The 18892-nt window shown below is 43.9% G+C and overlaps 8 non-coding genes and 14 pseudogenes across 8 annotated transcripts; all 22 read right to left on the reverse strand.

Moving 5' to 3' along the window:
* Positions 1 to 281: 281 nt before the first annotated feature.
* Positions 282 to 400, reverse strand: LOC140018713 (5S ribosomal RNA). The gene has a single exon (XR_011824549.1). It is a non-coding gene; the product is annotated as a 5S ribosomal RNA (ribosomal RNA).
* A 927-nt stretch (positions 401 to 1327) lies between these two features.
* Positions 1328 to 1445, reverse strand: LOC140020418 (5S ribosomal RNA; annotated as a pseudogene).
* Positions 1446 to 2371: 926 nt separating this feature from the next.
* LOC140019617 (5S ribosomal RNA) lies at positions 2372 to 2489 on the reverse strand (annotated as a pseudogene).
* A 411-nt stretch (positions 2490 to 2900) lies between these two features.
* Positions 2901 to 3019, reverse strand: LOC140017512 (5S ribosomal RNA). The gene has a single exon (XR_011823821.1). It is a non-coding gene; the product is annotated as a 5S ribosomal RNA (ribosomal RNA).
* Positions 3020 to 3946: 927 nt separating this feature from the next.
* Positions 3947 to 4064, reverse strand: LOC140020419 (5S ribosomal RNA; annotated as a pseudogene).
* A 926-nt stretch (positions 4065 to 4990) lies between these two features.
* LOC140018683 (5S ribosomal RNA) lies at positions 4991 to 5108 on the reverse strand (annotated as a pseudogene).
* Positions 5109 to 5519: 411 nt separating this feature from the next.
* On the reverse strand, positions 5520 to 5638 carry LOC140018131 (5S ribosomal RNA). Its single transcript, XR_011824433.1, has one exon. It is a non-coding gene; the product is annotated as a 5S ribosomal RNA (ribosomal RNA).
* A 411-nt stretch (positions 5639 to 6049) lies between these two features.
* On the reverse strand, positions 6050 to 6168 carry LOC140018725 (5S ribosomal RNA). The gene has a single exon (XR_011824551.1). It is a non-coding gene; the product is annotated as a 5S ribosomal RNA (ribosomal RNA).
* Positions 6169 to 7094: 926 nt separating this feature from the next.
* Positions 7095 to 7212, reverse strand: LOC140020420 (5S ribosomal RNA; annotated as a pseudogene).
* Positions 7213 to 8137: 925 nt separating this feature from the next.
* Positions 8138 to 8255, reverse strand: LOC140019618 (5S ribosomal RNA; annotated as a pseudogene).
* Positions 8256 to 8666: 411 nt separating this feature from the next.
* On the reverse strand, positions 8667 to 8785 carry LOC140018132 (5S ribosomal RNA). Its single transcript, XR_011824434.1, has one exon. It is a non-coding gene; the product is annotated as a 5S ribosomal RNA (ribosomal RNA).
* Positions 8786 to 9712: 927 nt separating this feature from the next.
* On the reverse strand, positions 9713 to 9830 carry LOC140018684 (5S ribosomal RNA; annotated as a pseudogene).
* Positions 9831 to 10755: 925 nt separating this feature from the next.
* Positions 10756 to 10873, reverse strand: LOC140020547 (5S ribosomal RNA; annotated as a pseudogene).
* Positions 10874 to 11284: 411 nt separating this feature from the next.
* Positions 11285 to 11403, reverse strand: LOC140018736 (5S ribosomal RNA). The gene has a single exon (XR_011824552.1). It is a non-coding gene; the product is annotated as a 5S ribosomal RNA (ribosomal RNA).
* A 926-nt stretch (positions 11404 to 12329) lies between these two features.
* Positions 12330 to 12447, reverse strand: LOC140018224 (5S ribosomal RNA; annotated as a pseudogene).
* Positions 12448 to 13374: 927 nt separating this feature from the next.
* Positions 13375 to 13492, reverse strand: LOC140020549 (5S ribosomal RNA; annotated as a pseudogene).
* Positions 13493 to 13903: 411 nt separating this feature from the next.
* Positions 13904 to 14022, reverse strand: LOC140018747 (5S ribosomal RNA). Its single transcript, XR_011824553.1, has one exon. It is a non-coding gene; the product is annotated as a 5S ribosomal RNA (ribosomal RNA).
* A 926-nt stretch (positions 14023 to 14948) lies between these two features.
* LOC140018225 (5S ribosomal RNA) lies at positions 14949 to 15066 on the reverse strand (annotated as a pseudogene).
* Positions 15067 to 15993: 927 nt separating this feature from the next.
* LOC140018685 (5S ribosomal RNA) lies at positions 15994 to 16111 on the reverse strand (annotated as a pseudogene).
* A 411-nt stretch (positions 16112 to 16522) lies between these two features.
* LOC140017538 (5S ribosomal RNA) lies at positions 16523 to 16641 on the reverse strand. Its single transcript, XR_011823846.1, has one exon. It is a non-coding gene; the product is annotated as a 5S ribosomal RNA (ribosomal RNA).
* A 926-nt stretch (positions 16642 to 17567) lies between these two features.
* On the reverse strand, positions 17568 to 17685 carry LOC140020421 (5S ribosomal RNA; annotated as a pseudogene).
* Positions 17686 to 18612: 927 nt separating this feature from the next.
* On the reverse strand, positions 18613 to 18730 carry LOC140020550 (5S ribosomal RNA; annotated as a pseudogene).
* Between the last annotated feature and the right edge of the window lie 162 nt (positions 18731 to 18892).

The raw sequence follows: 18892 nt of genomic DNA on the forward strand, positions 1-18892 counted from the left end.
ATTTTTTTCTTGTTGCTTTGCACCTTTTTTTTCCCTCGTCGCACAACTCTCAATTATCCTGAAATTGATCCTTCACGCTTGCGCTTATACATTTGCGCCGACAACTTTGACCGACGATCCGGGCTTCGATCCAGCCGTACCGTTCCTGACTTGTCTCGCGCCTTCAGATCCGCCTTCATGCTTCGATGAGAAGCAAAATATCAAGCAATCGTTCCGACGGAGCTAAATTACTACAGCATAAAGAACGAAGGGGAAATTTGGATTTCGAAACAAAAAAGGGAGGGGTGCAACACGAGGACTTCCCAGGGGGTCACCCATCCTAGTACTACTCTCGCCCAAGCACGCTTAACTTCGGAGTTCTGATGGGATCCGGTGCATTAGTGCTGGTATGATCGCACCCGCCATGTTCCTTTCGCTTTATTCTTTTAAACTGCCCCGTCCTGTGAAGCAGTGTGGCTTTTCTGGACCCGAATTCATTTTAAGCGTCAATTCAAGAATTTCCCCTCATCCTTTTATTTATTTACTTTTACATTTTTTTCTTGTTGATTTGCACCATTTTTTTTTCCCTCGTCGCGCAACTCTCAATTATCCTGAAATTGATCCTTCACGCTTGCGCTTATACATTTGCGCCGACAACTTTGACCGACGATCCGGGCTTCGATCCAGCCGTACCGTTCCTGACTTGTCTCGCGCCTTCAGATCCGCCTTCATGCTTCGATGAGAAGCAAAATATAAAGCAATCGTTCCGACGGAGCTAAATTACTACAGCATAAAGAACGAAGGGAAAATTTGGATTTCGAAACAAAAAAGGGAGGGGTGCAACACGAGGATTTCCCAGGGGGTCACCTAGGGGTGTCAACGGGCCGGGTCCGGGCCGGAATTCATTATTCCGGACCCGGACCCGGAGCCGACCCGTTTACCCGACGGGTCTTTTATTCGGTGTTCCGGATCCGGACCCGGCGAGTCTCGGATTCGGGTCGGGTCTACCCGAACAAATTTGCCAAAATTTATAATTTCTAACAAAAAAGAGAAAAAGATATATTTGTAAACTAATTTCTAGCTAATGCAAAGAAAAAACCAAATAAGAAAATAAATCAAATTGATTTTACTCAAATACATCATCCTAATCAAATTATATTGATAATATATATTTTTTATAAATTATTAAATCATTTATATCCGGATCCGGGTCTAATACGGGTCGGAATACTATATTCCGTATCCGACCCGTTTTTTTGTTTGAAAAAACGGATCCGGATCCGGATAACGGAATTAAATCCCTACCCATACCCGCAAAAATTTCAGGGATCCGATCCGGATCCGGGTGTAGACCCGACCCGTTGACCGGCCTAGGGTCACCCATCCTAGTACTACTGTCGCCCAAGCACGCTTAACTTCGAAGTTCTGATGGGATCCGGTGCATTAGTGCTGGTATGATCACACCCGCCATGTTCCTTTCGCTTTATTCTTTTAAACTGCCCCGTCCTGTGAAGCAGTGTGGCTTTTCTGGACCCGAATTCATTTTAAGCGTCAATTCAAGAATTTCCCCTCATCCTTTTATTTATTTACTTTTACATTTTTTTCTTGTTGATTTGCACCATTTTTTTTCCCTCGTCGCGCAACTCTCAATTATCCTGAAATTGATCCTTCACGCTTGCACTTATACATTTGCGCCGACAACTTTGACCGACGATCCGGGCTTCGATCCAGCCGTACCGTTCCTGACTTGTCTCGCGCCTTCAGATCCGCCTTCATGCTTCGATGAGAAGCAAAATATAAAGCAATCGTTCCGACGGAGCTAAATTACTACAGCATAAAGAACGAAGGGGAAATTTGGATTTCGAAACAAAAAAGGGAGGGGTGCAACACGAGGATTTCCCAGGGGGTCACCTAGGGGTGTCAACGGGCCGGGTCCGGGCCGGAATTCATTATTCCGGACCCGGACCCGGATCCGACCCGTTTACCCGACGGGTCTTTTATTCTGTGTTCCGGATCCGGACCCGGCGAGTCTCGGATCCGGGTCGGGTCTACCCGAACAAATTTGCCAAAATTTATAATTTCTAACAAAAAAGAGAAAAAAATATATTTGTAAACTAATTTCTAACTAATGCAAAGAAAAAACCAAATAAGAAAATAAATCAAATTGATTTTACTCAAATACATCATCCTAATCAAATTATATTGATAATATATATTTTTTATAAATTATTAAATCATTTATATCCGGATCCGGGTCTAATACGGGTCGGAATACTATATTCCGTATCCGACCCATTTTTTTGTTTGAAAAAACGGATCCGGATCCGGATAACGGAATTAAATCCCTACCCATACCAGCAAAAATTTCAGGGATCCGATCCGGATCCGGGTGTAGACCCGACCCGTTGACCGGCCTAGGGTCACCCATCCTAGTACTACTGTCGCCCAAGCACGCTTAACTTCGAAGTTCTGATGGGATCCGGTGCATTAGTGCTGGTATGATCGCACCCGCCATGTTCCTTTCGCTTTATTCTTTTAAACTGCCACGTCCTGTGAAGCAGTTTGGCTTTTCTGGACCCGAATTCATTCTAAGCGTCAATTCATGAATTTCCTCTCATCCTTTTATTTATTTACTTTTATATTTTTTTCTTGTTGCTTTGCACCTTTTTTTTCCCTCGTCGCACAACTCTCAATTATCCTGAAATTGATCCTTCACGCTTGCGCTTATACATTTGCGCCGACAACTTTGACCGACGATCCGGGCTTCGATCCAGCCGTACCGTTCCTGACTTGTCTCGCGCCTTCAGATCCGCCTTCATGCTTCGATGAGAAGCAAAATATCAAGCAATCGTTCCGACGGAGCTAAATTACTACAGCATAAAGAACGAAGGGGAAATTTGGATTTCGAAACAAAAAAGGGAGGGGTGCAACACGAGGAATTCCCAGGGGGTCACCCATCCTAGTACTACTCTCGCCCAAGCACGCTTAACTTCGGAGTTCTGATGGGATCCGGTGCATTAGTGCTGGTATGATCGCACCCGCCATGTTCCTTTCGCTTTATTCTTTTAAACTGCCCCGTCCTGTGAAGCAGTGTGGCTTTTCTGGACCCGAATTCATTTTAAGCGTCAATTCAAGAATTTCCCCTCATCCTTTTATTTATTTACTTTTACATTTTTTTCTTGTTGATTTGCACCATTTTTTTTTCCCTCGTCGCGCAACTCTCAATTATCCTGAAATTGATCCTTCACGCTTGCGCTTATACATTTGCGCCGACAACTTTGACCGACGATCCGGGCTTCGATCCAGCCGTACCGTTCCTGACTTGTCTCGCGCCTTCAGATCCGCCTTCATGCTTCGATGAGAAGCAAAATATAAAGCAATCGTTCCGACGGAGCTAAATTACTACAGCATAAAGAACGAAGGGAAAATTTGGATTTCGAAACAAAAAAGGGAGGGGTGCAACACGAGGATTTCCCAGGGGGTCACCTAGGGGTGTCAACGGGCCGGGTCCGGGCCGGAATTCATTATTCCGGACCCGGACCCGGAGCCGACCCGTTTACCCGACGGGTCTTTTATTCGGTGTTCCGGATCCGGACCCGGCGAGTCTCGGATTCGGGTCGGGTCTACCCGAACAAATTTGCCAAAATTTATAATTTCTAACAAAAAAGAGAAAAAGATATATTTGTAAACTAATTTCTAGCTAATGCAAAGAAAAAACCAAATAAGAAAATAAATCAAATTGATTTTACTCAAATACATCATCCTAATCAAATTATATTGATAATATATATTTTTTATAAATTATTAAATCATTTATATCCGGATCCGGGTCTAATACGGGTCGGAATACTATATTCCGTATCCGACCCGTTTTTTTGTTTGAAAAAACGGATCCGGATCCGGATAACGGAATTAAATCCCTACCCATACCCGCAAAAATTTCAGGGATCCGATCCGGATCCGGGTGTAGACCCGACCCGTTGACCGGCCTAGGGTCACCCATCCTAGTACTACTGTCGCCCAAGCACGCTTAACTTCGAAGTTCTGATGGGATCCGGTGCATTAGTGCTGGTATGATCACACCCGCCATGTTCCTTTCGCTTTATTCTTTTAAACTGCCCCGTCCTGTGAAGCAGTGTGGCTTTTCTGGACCCGAATTCATTTTAAGCGTCAATTCAAGAATTTCCCCTCATCCTTTTATTTATTTACTTTTACATTTTTTTCTTGTTGATTTGCACCATTTTTTTTCCCTCGTCGCGCAACTCTCAATTATCCTGAAATTGATCCTTCACGCTTGCACTTATACATTTGCGCCGACAACTTTGACCGACGATCCGGGCTTCGATCCAGCCGTACCGTTCCTGACTTGTCTCGCGCCTTCAGATCCGCCTTCATGCTTCGATGAGAAGCAAAATATAAAGCAATCGTTCCGACGGAGCTAAATTACTACAGCATAAAGAACGAAGGGGAAATTTGGATTTCGAAACAAAAAAGGGAGGGGTGCAACACGAGGATTTCCCAGGGGGTCACCTAGGGGTGTCAACGGGCCGGGTCCGGGCCGGAATTCATTATTCCGGACCCGGACCCGGATCCGACCCGTTTACCCGACGGGTCTTTTATTCTGTGTTCCGGATCCGGACCCGGCGAGTCTCGGATCCGGGTCGGGTCTACCCGAACAAATTTGCCAAAATTTATAATTTCTAACAAAAAAGAGAAAAAAATATATTTGTAAACTAATTTCTAACTAATGCAAAGAAAAAACCAAATAAGAAAATAAATCAAATTGATTTTACTCAAATACATCATCCTAATCAAATTATATTGATAATATATATTTTTTATAAATTATTAAATCATTTATATCCGGATCCGGGTCTAATACGGGTCGGAATACTATATTCCGTATCCGACCCGTTTTTTTGTTTGAAAAAACGGATCCGGATCCGGATAACGGAATTAAATCCCTACCCATACCCGAAAAAATTTCAGCGATCCGATCCGGATCCGGGTCTAGACCCGACCCGTTGACAGGCCTAGGGTCACCCATCCTAGTACTACTGTCGCCCAAGCACGCTTAACTTCGGAGTTCTGATGGGATCCGGTGCATTAGTGCTGGTATGATCGCACCCGCCATGTTCCTTTCGCTTTATTCTTTTAAACTGCCACGTCCTGTGAAGCAGTTTGGCTTTTCTGGACCCGAATTCATTCTAAGCGTCAATTCATGAATTTCCTCTCATCCTTTTATTTATTTACTTTTATATTTTTTTCTTGTTGCTTTGCACCTTTTTTTTCCCTCGTCGCACAACTCTCAATTATCCTGAAATTGATCCTTCACGCTTGCGCTTATACATTTGCGCCGACAACTTTGACCGACGATCCGGGCTTCGATCCAGCCGTACCGTTCCTGACTTGTCTCGCGCCTTCAGATCCGCCTTCATGCTTCGATGAGAAGCAAAATATCAAGCAATCGTTCCGACGGAGCTAAATTACTACAGCATAAAGAACGAAGGGGAAATTTGGATTTCGAAACAAAAAAGGGAGGGGTGCAACACGAGGACTTCCCAGGGGGTCACCCATCCTAGTACTACTGTCGCCCAAGCACGCTTAACTTCGAAGTTCTGATGGGATCCGGTGCATTAGTGCTGGTATGATCGCACCCGCCATGTTCCTTTCGCTTTATTCTTTTAAACTGCCACGTCCTGTGAAGCAGTTTGGCTTTTCTGGACCCGAATTCATTCTAAGCGTCAATTCATGAATTTCCTCTCATCCTTTTATTTATTTACTTTTATATTTTTTTCTTGTTGCTTTGCACCTTTTTTTTCCCTCGTCGCACAACTCTCAATTATCCTGAAATTGATCCTTCACGCTTGCGCTTATACATTTGCGCCGACAACTTTGACCGACGATCCGGGCTTCGATCCAGCCGTACCGTTCCTGACTTGTCTCGCGCCTTCAGATCCGCCTTCATGCTTCGATGAGAAGCAAAATATCAAGCAATCGTTCCGACGGAGCTAAATTACTACAGCATAAAGAACGAAGGGGAAATTTGGATTTCGAAACAAAAAAGGGAGGGGTGCAACACGAGGACTTCCCAGGGGGTCACCCATCCTAGTACTACTCTCGCCCAAGCACGCTTAACTTCGGAGTTCTGATGGGATCCGGTGCATTAGTGCTGGTATGATCGCACCCGCCATGTTCCTTTCGCTTTATTCTTTTAAACTGCCCCGTCCTGTGAAGCAGTGTGGCTTTTCTGGACCCGAATTCATTTTAAGCGTCAATTCAAGAATTTCCCCTCATCCTTTTATTTATTTACTTTTACATTTTTTTCTTGTTGATTTGCACCATTTTTTTTCCCTCGTCGCGCAACTCTCAATTATCCTGAAATTGATCCTTCACGCTTGCGCTTATACATTTGCGCCGACAACTTTGACCGACGATCCGGGCTTCGATCCAGCCGTACCGTTCCTGACTTGTCTCGCGCCTTCAGATCCGCCTTCATGCTTCGATGAGAAGCAAAATATAAAGCAATCGTTCCGACGGAGCTAAATTACTACAGCATAAAGAACGAAGGGAAAATTTGGATTTCGAAACAAAAAAGGGAGGGGTGCAACACGAGGATTTCCCAGGGGGTCACCTAGGGGTGTCAACGGGCCGGGTCCGGGCCGGAATTCATTATTCCGGACCCGGACCCGGAGCCGACCCGTTTACCCGACGGGTCTTTTATTCGGTGTTCCGGATCCGGACCCGGCGAGTCTCGGATCCGGGTCGGGTCTACCCGAACAAATTTGCCAAAATTTATAATTTCTAACAAAAAAGAGAAAAAGATATATTTGTAAACAAATTTCTAGCTAATGCAAAGAAAAAACCAAATAAGAAAATAAATCAAATTGATTTTACTCAAATACATCATCCTAATCAAATTATATTGATAATATATATTTTTTATAAATTATTAAATCATTTATATCCGGATCCGGGTCTAATACGGGTCGGAATACTATATTCCGTATCCGACCCGTTTTTTTGTTTGAAAAAACGGATCCGGATCCGGATAACGGAATTAAATCCCTACCCATACCCGCAAAAATTTCAGGGATCCGATCCGGATCCGGGTGTAGACCCGACCCGTTGACCGGCCTAGGGTCACCCATCCTAGTACTACTGTCGCCCAAGCACGCTTAACTTCGAAGTTCTGATGGGATCCGGTGCATTAGTGCTGGTATGATCACACCCGCCATGTTCCTTTCGCTTTATTCTTTTAAACTGCCACGTCCTGTGAAGCAGTTTGGCTTTTCTGGACCCGAATTCATTCTAAGCGTCAATTCATGAATTTCCTCTCATCCTTTTATTTATTTATTTTTATATTTTTTTCTTGTTGCTTTGCACCTTTTTTTTCCCTCGTCGCACAACTCTCAATTATCCTGAAATTGATCCTTCACGCTTGCGCTTATGCATTTGCGCCGACAACATTGACCGACGATCCGGGCTTCGATTCAGCCGTACCGTTCCTGACTTGTCTCGCGCCTTCAGATCCGCCTTCATGCTTCGATGAGAAGCAAAATATAAAACAATCGTTCCGACGGAGCTAAATTACTACAGCATAAAGAACGAAGGGAAAATTTGGATTTCGAAACAAAAAAGGGAGGGGTGCAACACGAGGATTTCCCAGGGGGTCACCTAGGGGTGTCAACGGGCCGGGTCCGGGCCGGAATTCTTTATTCCGGACCCGGACCCGGATCCGACCCGTTTACCCGACGGGTCTTTTATTCGGTGTTCCGGATCCGGACCCGGCGAGTCTCGGATCCGGGTCGGGTCTACCCGAACAAATTTGCCAAAATTTATAATTTCTAACAAAAAAGAGAAAAAGATATATTTGTAAACTAATTTCTAGCTAATGCAAAGAAAAAACCAAATAAGAAAATAAATCAAATTGATTTTACTCAAATACATCATCCTAATCAAATTATATTGATAATATATATTTTTTATAAATTATTAAATCATTTATATCCGGATCCGGGTCTAGTACGGGTCGGAATACTATATTCCGTATCCGACCCGTTTTTTTGTTTGAAAAAACGGATCCGGATCCGGATAACGGAATTAAATCCCTACCCATACCAGCAAAAATTTCAGGGATCCGATCCGGATCCGGGTGTAGACCCGACCCGTTGACCGGCCTAGGGTCACCCATCCTAGTACTACTGTCGCCCAAGCACGCTTAACTTCGAAGTTCTGATGGGATCCGGTGCATTAGTGCTGGTATGATCGCACCCGCCATGTTCCTTTCGCTTTATTCTTTTAAACTGCCACGTCCTGTGAAGCAGTTTGGCTTTTCTGGACCCGAATTCATTCTAAGCGTCAATTCATGAATTTCCTCTCATCCTTTTATTTATTTACTTTTATATTTTTTTCTTGTTGCTTTGCACCTTTTTTTTCCCTCGTCGCACAACTCTCAATTATCCTGAAATTGATCCTTCACGCTTGCGCTTATACATTTGCGCCGACAACTTTGACCGACGATCCGGGCTTCGATCCAGCCGTACCGTTCCTGACTTGTCTCGCGCCTTCAGATCCGCCTTCATGCTTCGATAAGAAGCAAAATATAAAGCAATCGTTCCGACGGAGCTAAATTACTACAGCATAAAGAACGAAGGGGAAATTTGGATTTCGAAACAAAAAAGGGAGGGGTGCAACACGAGGACTTCCCAGGGGGTCACCCATCCTAGTACTACTGTCGCCCAAGCACGCTTAACTTCGAAGTTCTGATGGGATCCGGTGCATTAGTGCTGGTATGATCGCACCCACCATGTTCCTTTCGCTTTATTCTTTTAAACTGCCCCGTCCTGTGAAGCAGTGTGGCTTTTCTGGACCCGAATTCATTTTAAGCGTCAATTCAAGAATTTCCCCTCATCCTTTTATTTATTTACTTTTACATTTTTTTCTTGTTGATTTGCACCATTTTTTTTTCCCTCGTCGCGCAACTCTCAATTATCCTGAAATTGATCCTTCACGCTTGCACTTATACATTTGCGCCGACAACTTTGACCGACGATCCGGGCTTCGATCCAGCCGTACCGTTCCTGACTTGTCTCGCGCCTTCAGATCCGCCTTCATGCTTCGATGAGAAGCAAAATATAAAGCAATCGTTCCGACGGAGCTAAATTACTACAGCATAAAGAACGAAGGGGAAATTTGGATTTCGAAACAAAAAAGGGAGGGGTGCAACACGAGGATTTCCCAGGGGGTCACCTAGGGGTGTCAACGGGCCGGGTCCGGGCCGGAATTCATTATTCCGGACCCGGACCCGGATCCGACCCGTTTACCCGACGGGTCTTTTATTCTGTGTTCCGGATCCGGACCCGGCGAGTCTCGGATCCGGGTCGGGTCTACCCGAACAAATTTGCCAAAATTTATAATTTCTAACAAAAAAGAGAAAAAAATATATTTGTAAACTAATTTCTAACTAATGCAAAGAAAAAACCAAATAAGAAAATAAATCAAATTGATTTTACTCAAATACATCATCCTAATCAAATTATATTGATAATATATATTTTTTATAAATTATTAAATCATTTATATCCGGATCCGGGTCTAATACGGGTCGGAATACTATATTCCGTATCCGACCCGTTTTTTTGTTTGAAAAAACGGATCCGGATCCGGATAACGGAATTAAATCCCTACGCATACCCGAAAAAATTTCAGCGATCCGATCCGGATCCGGGTCTAGACCCGACCCGTTGACAGGCCTAGGGTCACCCATCCTAGTACTACTGTCGCCCAAGCACGCTTAACTTCGGAGTTCTGATGGGATCCGGTGCATTAGTGCTGGTATGATCGCACCCGCCATGTTCCTTTCGCTTTATTCTTTTAAACTGCCACGTCCTGTGAAGCAGTTTGGCTTTTCTGGACCCGAATTCATTCTAAGCGTCAATTCATGAATTTCCTCTCATCCTTTTATTTATTTACTTTTATATTTTTTTCTTGTTGCTTTGCACCTTTTTTTTCCCTCGTCGCACAACTCTCAATTATCCTGAAATTGATCCTTCACGCTTGCGCTTATACATTTGCGCCGACAACTTTGACCGACGATCCGGGCTTCGATCCAGCCGTACCGTTCCTGACTTGTCTCGCGCCTTCAGATCCGCCTTCATGCTTCGATGAGAAGCAAAATATAAAGCAATCGTTCCGACGGAGCTAAATTACTACAGCATAAAGAACGAAGGGGAAATTTGGATTTCGAAACAAAAAAGGGAGGGGTGCAACACGAGGATTTCCCAGGGGGTCACCTAGGGGTGTCAACGGGCCGGGTCCGGGCCGGAATTCATTATTCCGGACCCGGACCCGGATCCGACCCGTTTACCCGACGGGTCTTTTATTCTGTGTTCCGGATCCGGACCCGGCGAGTCTCGGATCCGGGTCGGGTCTACCCGAACAAATTTGCCAAAATTTATAATTTCTAACAAAAAAGAGAAAAAAATATATTTGTAAACTAATTTCTAACTAATGCAAAGAAAAAACCAAATAAGAAAATAAATCAAATTGATTTTACTCAAATACATCATCCTAATCAAATTATATTGATAATATATATTTTTTATAAATTATTAAATCATTTATATCCGGATCCGGGTCTAATACGGGTCGGAATACTATATTCCGTATCCGACCCATTTTTTTGTTTGAAAAAACGGATCCGGATCCGGATAACGGAATTAAATCCCTACCCATACCCGAAAAAATTTCAGCGATCCGATCCGGATCCGGGTCTAGACCCGACCCGTTGACAGGCCTAGGGTCACCCATCCTAGTACTACTGTCGCCCAAGCACGCTTAACTTCGGAGTTCTGATGGGATTCGGTGCATTAGTGCTGGTATGATCGCACCCGCCATGTTCCTTTCGCTTTATTCTTTTAAACTGCCACGTCCTGTGAAGCAGTTTGGCTTTTCTGGACCCGAATTCATTCTAAGCGTCAATTCATGAATTTCCTCTCATCCTTTTATTTATTTACTTTTATATTTTTTTCTTGTTGCTTTGCACCTTTTTTTTCCCTCGTCGCACAACTCTCAATTATCCTGAAATTGATCCTTCACGCTTGCGCTTATACATTTGCGCCGACAACTTTGACCGACGATCCGGGCTTCGATCCAGCCGTACCGTTCCTGACTTGTCTCGCGCCTTCAGATCCGCCTTCATGCTTCGATAAGAAGCAAAATATAAAGCAATCGTTCCGACGGAGCTAAATTACTACAGCATAAAGAACGAAGGGGAAATTTGGATTTCGAAACAAAAAAGGGAGGGGTGCAACACGAGGACTTCCCAGGGGGTCACCCATCCTAGTACTACTCTCGCCCAAGCACGCTTAACTTCGGAGTTCTGATGGGATCCGGTGCATTAGTGCTGGTATGATCGCACCCACCATGTTCCTTTCGCTTTATTCTTTTAAACTGCCCCGTCCTGTGAAGCAGTGTGGCTTTTCTGGACCCGAATTCATTTTAAGCGTCAATTCAAGAATTTCCCCTCATCCTTTTATTTATTTACTTTTACATTTTTTTCTTGTTGATTTGCACCATTTTTTTTCCCTCGTCGCGCAACTCTCAATTATCCTGAAATTGATCCTTCACGCTTGCACTTATACATTTGCGCCGACAACTTTGACCGACGATCCGGGCTTCGATCCAGCCGTACCGTTCCTGACTTGTCTCGCGCCTTCAGATCCGCCTTCATGCTTCGATGAGAAGCAAAATATAAAGCAATCGTTCCGACGGAGCTAAATTACTACAGCATAAAGAACGAAGGGGAAATTTGGATTTCGAAACAAAAAAGGGAGGGGTGCAACACGAGGATTTCCCAGGCGGTCACCTAGGGGTGTCAACGGGCCGGGTCCGGGCCGGAATTCATTATTCCGGACCCGGACCCGGATCCGACCCGTTTACCCGACGGGTCTTTTATTCTGTGTTCCGGATCCGGACCCGGCGAATCTCGGATCCGGGTCGGGTCTACCCGAACAAATTTGCCAAAATTTATAATTTCTAACAAAAAAGAGAAAAAAATATATTTGTAAACTAATTTCTAACTAATGCAAAGAAAAAACCAAATAAGAAAATAAATCAAATTGATTTTACTCAAATACATCATCCTAATCAAATTATATTGATAATATATATTTTTTATAAATTATTAAATCATTTATATCCGGATCCGGGTCTAGTACGGGTCGGAATACTATATTCCGTATCCGACCCGTTTTTTTGTTTGAAAAAACGGATCCGGATCCGGATAACGGAATTAAATCCCTACCCATACCCGCAAAAATTTCAGGGATCCGATCCGGATCCGGGTGTAGACCCGACCCGTTGACCGGCCTAGGGTCACCCATCCTAGTACTACTGTCGCCCAAGCACGCTTAACTTCGGAGTTCTGATGGGATCCGGTGCATTAGTGCTGGTATGATCGCACCCGCCATGTTCCTTTCGCTTTATTCTTTTAAACTGCCACGTCCTGTGAAGCAGTGTGGCTTTTCTGGACCCGAATTCATTTTAAGCGTCAATTCAAGAATTTCCCCTCATCCTTTTATTTATTTACTTTTACATTTTTTTCTTGTTGATTTGCACCATTTTTTTTTCCCTCGTCGCGCAACTCTCAATTATCCTGAAATTGATCCTTCACGCTTGCGCTTATACATTTGCGCCGACAACTTTGACCGACGATCCGGGCTTCGATCCAGCCGTACCGTTCCTGACTTGTCTCGCGCCTTCAGATCCGCCTTCATGCTTCGATGAGAAGCAAAATATAAAGCAATCGTTCCGACGGAGCTAAATTACTACAGCATAAAGAACGAAGGGGAAATTTGGATTTCGAAACAAAAAAGGGAGGGGTGCAACACGAGGATTTCCCAGGGGGTCACCTAGGGGTGTCAACGGGCCGGGTCCGGGCCGGAATTCATTATTCCGGACCCGGACCCGGATCCGACCCGTTTACCCGACGGGTCTTTTATTCTGTGTTCCGGATCCGGACCCGGCGAGTCTCGGATCCGGGTCGGGTCTACCCGAACAAATTTGCCAAAATTTATAATTTCTAACAAAAAAGAGAAAAAAATATATTTGTAAACTAATTTCTAACTAATGCAAAGAAAAAACCAAATAAGAAAATAAATCAAATTGATTTTACTCAAATACATCATCCTAATCAAATTATATTGATAATATATATTTTTTATAAATTATTAAATCATTTATATCCGGATCCGGGTCTAATACGGGTCGGAATACTATATTCCGTATCCGACCCATTTTTTTGTTTGAAAAAACGGATCCGGATCCGGATAACGGAATTAAATCCCTACCCATACCCGAAAAAATTTCAGCGATCCGATCCGGATCCGGGTCTAGACCCGACCCGTTGACAGGCCTAGGGTCACCCATCCTAGTACTACTGTCGCCCAAGCACGCTTAACTTCGGAGTTCTGATGGGATTCGGTGCATTAGTGCTGGTATGATCGCACCCGCCATGTTCCTTTCGCTTTATTCTTTTAAACTGCCACGTCCTGTGAAGCAGTTTGGCTTTTCTGGACCCGAATTCATTCTAAGCGTCAATTCATGAATTTCCTCTCATCCTTTTATTTATTTACTTTTATATTTTTTTCTTGTTGCTTTGCACCTTTTTTTTCCCTCGTCGCACAACTCTCAATTATCCTGAAATTGATCCTTCACGCTTGCGCTTATACATTTGCGCCGACAACTTTGACCGACGATCCGGGCTTCGATCCAGCCGTACCGTTCCTGACTTGTCTCGCGCCTTCAGATCCGCCTTCATGCTTCGATAAGAAGCAAAATATAAAGCAATCGTTCCGACGGAGCTAAATTACTACAGCATAAAGAACGAAGGGGAAATTTGGATTTCGAAACAAAAAAGGGAGGGGTGCAACACGAGGACTTCCCAGGGGGTCACCCATCCTAGTACTACTCTCGCCCAAGCACGCTTAACTTCGGAGTTCTGATGGGATCCGGTGCATTAGTGCTGGTATGATCGCACCCACCATGTTCCTTTCGCTTTATTCTTTTAAACTGCCCCGTCCTGTGAAGCAGTGTGGCTTTTCTGGACCCGAATTCATTTTAAGCGTCAATTCAAGAATTTCCCCTCATCCTTTTATTTATTTACTTTTACATTTTTTTCTTGTTGATTTGCACCATTTTTTTTCCCTCGTCGCGCAACTCTCAATTATCCTGAAATTGATCCTTCACGCTTGCACTTATACATTTGCGCCGACAACTTTGACCGACGATCCGGGCTTCGATCCAGCCGTACCGTTCCTGACTTGTCTCGCGCCTTCAGATCCGCCTTCATGCTTCGATGAGAAGCAAAATATAAAGCAATCGTTCCGACGGAGCTAAATTACTACAGCATAAAGAACGAAGGGGAAATTTGGATTTCGAAACAAAAAAGGGAGGGGTGCAACACGAGGATTTCCCAGGCGGTCACCTAGGGGTGTCAACGGGCCGGGTCCGGGCCGGAATTCATTATTCCGGACCCGGACCCGGATCCGACCCGTTTACCCGACGGGTCTTTTATTCTGTGTTCCGGATCCGGACCCGGCGAATCTCGGATCCGGGTCGGGTCTACCCGAACAAATTTGCCAAAATTTATAATTTCTAACAAAAAAGAGAAAAAAATATATTTGTAAACTAATTTCTAACTAATGCAAAGAAAAAACCAAATAAGAAAATAAATCAAATTGATTTTACTCAAATACATCATCCTAATCAAATTATATTGATAATATATATTTTTTATAAATTATTAAATCATTTATATCCGGATCCGGGTCTAGTACGGGTCGGAATACTATATTCCGTATCCGACCCGTTTTTTTGTTTGAAAAAACGGATCCGGATCCGGATAACGGAATTAAATCCCTACCCATACCCGCAAAAATTTCAGGGATCCGATCCGGATCCGGGTGTAGACCCGACCCGTTGACCGGCCTAGGGTCACCCATCCTAGTACTACTGTCGCCCAAGCACGCTTAACTTCGGAGTTCTGATGGGATCCGGTGCATTAGTGCTGGTATGATCGCACCCGCCATGTTCCTTTCGCTTTATTCTTTTAAACTGCCACGTCCTGTGAAGCAGTGTGGCTTTTCTGGACCCGAATTCATTTTAAGCGTCAATTCAAGAATTTCCCCTCATCCTTTTATTTATTTACTTTTACATTTTTTTCTTGTTGATTTGCACCATTTTTTTTTCCCTCGTCGCGCAACTCTCAATTATCCTGAAATTGATCCTTCACGCTTGCACTTATACATTTGCGCCGACAACTTTGACCGACGATCCGGGCTTCGATCCAGCCGTACCGTTCCTGACTTGTCTCGCGCCTTCAGATCCGCCTTCATGCTTCGATGAGAAGCAAAATATAAAGCAATCGTTCCGACGGAGCTAAATTACTACAGCATAAAGAACGAAGGGGAAATTTGGATTTCGAAACAAAAAAGGGAGGGGTGCAACACGAGGATTTCCCAGGGGGTCACCTAGGGGTGTCAACGGGCCGGGTCCGGGCCGGAATTCATTATTCCGGACCCGGACCCGGATCCGACCCGTTTACCCGACGGGTCTTTTATTCTGTGTTCCGGATCCGGACCCGGCGAGTCTCGGATCCGGGTCGGGTCTACCCGAACAAATTTGCCAAAATTTATAATTTCTAACAAAAAAGAGAAAAAAATATATTTGTAAACTAATTTCTAACTAATGCAAAGAAAAAACCAAATAAGAAAATAAATCAAATTGATTTTACTCAAATACATCATCCTAATCAAATTATATTGATAATATATATTTTTTATAAATTATTAAATCATTTATATCCGGATCCGGGTCTAATACGGGTCGGAATACTATATTCCGTATCCGACCCATTTTTTTGTTTGAAAAAACGGATCCGGATCCGGATAACGGAATTAAATCCCTACCCATACCCGAAAAAATTTCAGCGATCCGATCCGGATCCGGGTCTAGACCCGACCCGTTGACAGGCCTAGGGTCACCCATCCTAGTACTACTGTCGCCCAAGCACGCTTAACTTCGGAGTTCTGATGGGATCCGGTGCATTAGTGCTGGTATGATCGCACCCGCCATGTTCCTTTCGCTTTATTCTTTTAAACTGCCACGTCCTGTGAAGCAGTTTGGCTTTTCTGGACCCGAATTCATTCTAAGCGTCAATTCATGAATTTCCTCTCATCCTTTTATTTATTTACTTTTATATTTTTTTCTTGTTGCTTTGCACCTTTTTTTTCCCTCGTCGCACAACTCTCAATTATCCTGAAATTGATCCTTCACGCTTGCGCTTATACATTTGCGCCGACAACTTTGACCGACGATCCGGGCTTCGATCCAGCCGTACCGTTCCTGACTTGTCTCGCGCCTTCAGATCCGCCTTCATGCTTCGATAAGAAGCAAAATATAAAGCAATCGTTCCGACGGAGCTAAATTACTACAGCATAAAGAACGAAGGGGAAATTTGGATTTCGAAACAAAAAAGGGAGGGGTGCAACACGAGGACTTCCCAGGGGGTCACCCATCCTAGTACTACTCTCGCCCAAGCACGCTTAACTTCGGAGTTCTGATGGGATCCGGTGCATTAGTGCTGGTATGATCACACCCACCATGTTCCTTTCGCTTTATTCTTTTAAACTGCCCCGTCCTGTGAAGCAGTGTGGCTTTTCTGGACCCGAATTCATTTTAAGCGTCAATTCAAGAATTTCCCCTCATCCTTTTATTTATTTACTTTTACATTTTTTTCTTGTTGATTTGCACCATTTTTTTTCCCTCGTCGCGCAACTCTCAATTATCCTGAAATTGATCCTTCACGCTTGCACTTATACATTTGCGCCGACAACTTTGACCGACGATCCGGGCTTCGATCCAGCCGTACCGTTCCTGACTTGTATCGCGCCTTCAGATCCGCCTTCATGCTTCGATGAGAAGCAAAATATAAAGCAATCGTTCCGACGGAGCTAAATTACTACAGCATAAAGAACGAAGGGGAAATTTGGATTTCGAAACAAAAAAGGGAGGGGTGCAACACGAGGATTTCCCAGGCGGTCACCTAGGGGTGTCAACGGGCCGGGTCCGGGCCGGAATTCATTATTCCGGACCCGGACCCGGAGCCGACCCGTTTACCCGACGGGTCTTTTATTCGGTGTTCCGGATCCGGACCCGGCGAGTCTCGGATCCGGGTCGGGTCTACCCGAACAAATTTGCCAAAATTTATAATTTCTAACAAAAAAGAGAAAAAGATATATTTGTAAACAAATTTCTAGCTAATGCAAAGAAAAAACCAAATAAGAAAATAAATCAAATTGATTTTACTCAAATACATCATCCTAATCAAATTATATTGATAATATATATTTTTTATAAATTATTAAATCATTTATATCCGGATCCGGGTCTAATACGGGTCGGAATACTATATTCCGTATCCGACCCGTTTTTTTGTTTGAAAAAACGGATCCGGATCCGGATAACGGAATTAAATCCCTACCCATACCCGCAAAAATTTCAGGGATCCGATCCGGATCCGGGTGTAGACCCGACCCGTTGACCGGCCTAGGGTCACCCATCCTAGTACTACTGTCGCCCAAGCACGCTTAACTTCGAAGTTCTGATGGGATCCGGTGCATTAGTGCTGGTATGATCACACCCGCCATGTTCCTTTCGCTTTATTCTTTTAAACTGCCACGTCCTGTGAAGCAGTGTGGCTTTTCTGGACCCGAATTCATTTTAAGCGTCAATTCAAGAATTTCCCCTCATCCTTTTATTTATTTACTTTTACATTTTTTTCTTGTTGATTTGCACCATTTTTTTTTCCCTCGTCGCGCAACTCTCAATTATCCTGAAATTGATCCTTCACGCTTGCACTTATACATTTGCGCCGACAACTTTGACCGACGATCCGGGCTTCGATCCAGCCGTACCGTTCCTGACTTGTCTCGCGCCTTCAGATCCGCCTTCATGCTTCGATGAGAAGCAAAATATAAAGCAATCGTTCCGACGGAGCTAAATTACTACAGCATAAAGAACGAAGGGGAAATTTGGATTTCGAAACAAAAAAGGGAGGGGTGCAACACGAGGATTTCCCAGGGGGTCACCTAGGGGTGTCAACGGGCCGGGTCCGGGCCGGAATTCATTATTCCGGACCCGGACCCGGATCCGACCCGTTTACCCGACGGGTCTTTTATTCTGTGTTCCGGATCCGGACCCGGCGAGTCTCGGATCCGGGTCGGGTCTACCCGAACAAATTTGCCAAAATTTATAATTTCTAACAAAAAAGAGAAAAAAATATATTTGTAAACTAATTTCTAACTAATGCAAAGAAAAAACCAAATAAGAAAATAAATCAAATTGATTTTACTCAAATACATCATCCTAATCAAATTATATTGATAATATATATTTTTTATAAATTATTAAATCATTTATATCCGGATCCGGGTCTAATACGGGTCGGAATACTATATTCCGTATCCGACCCATTTTTTTGTTTGAAAAAACGGATCCGGATCCGGATAACGGAATTAAATCCCTACCCATACCCGAAAAAATTTCAGCGATCCGATCCGGATCCGGGTCTAGACCCGACCCGTTGACAGGCCTAGGGTCACCCATCCTAGTACTACTGTCGCCCAAGCACGCTTAACTTCGGAGTTCTGATGGGATTCGGTGCATTAGTGCTGGTATGATCGCACCCGCCATGTTCCTTTCGCTTTATTCTTTTAAACTGCCACGTCCTGTGAAGCAGTTTGGCTTTTCTGGACCCGAATTCATTCTAAGCGTCAATTCATGAATTTCCTCTCATCCTTTTATTTATTTACTTTTATATTTTTTTCTTGTTGCTTTGCACCTTTTTTTT

This window comes from Coffea arabica, chromosome 11c (assembly GCF_036785885.1).
Source record: "Coffea arabica cultivar ET-39 chromosome 11c, Coffea Arabica ET-39 HiFi, whole genome shotgun sequence".
In the NCBI taxonomy this organism is placed as follows: domain Eukaryota; kingdom Viridiplantae; phylum Streptophyta; class Magnoliopsida; order Gentianales; family Rubiaceae; genus Coffea; species Coffea arabica.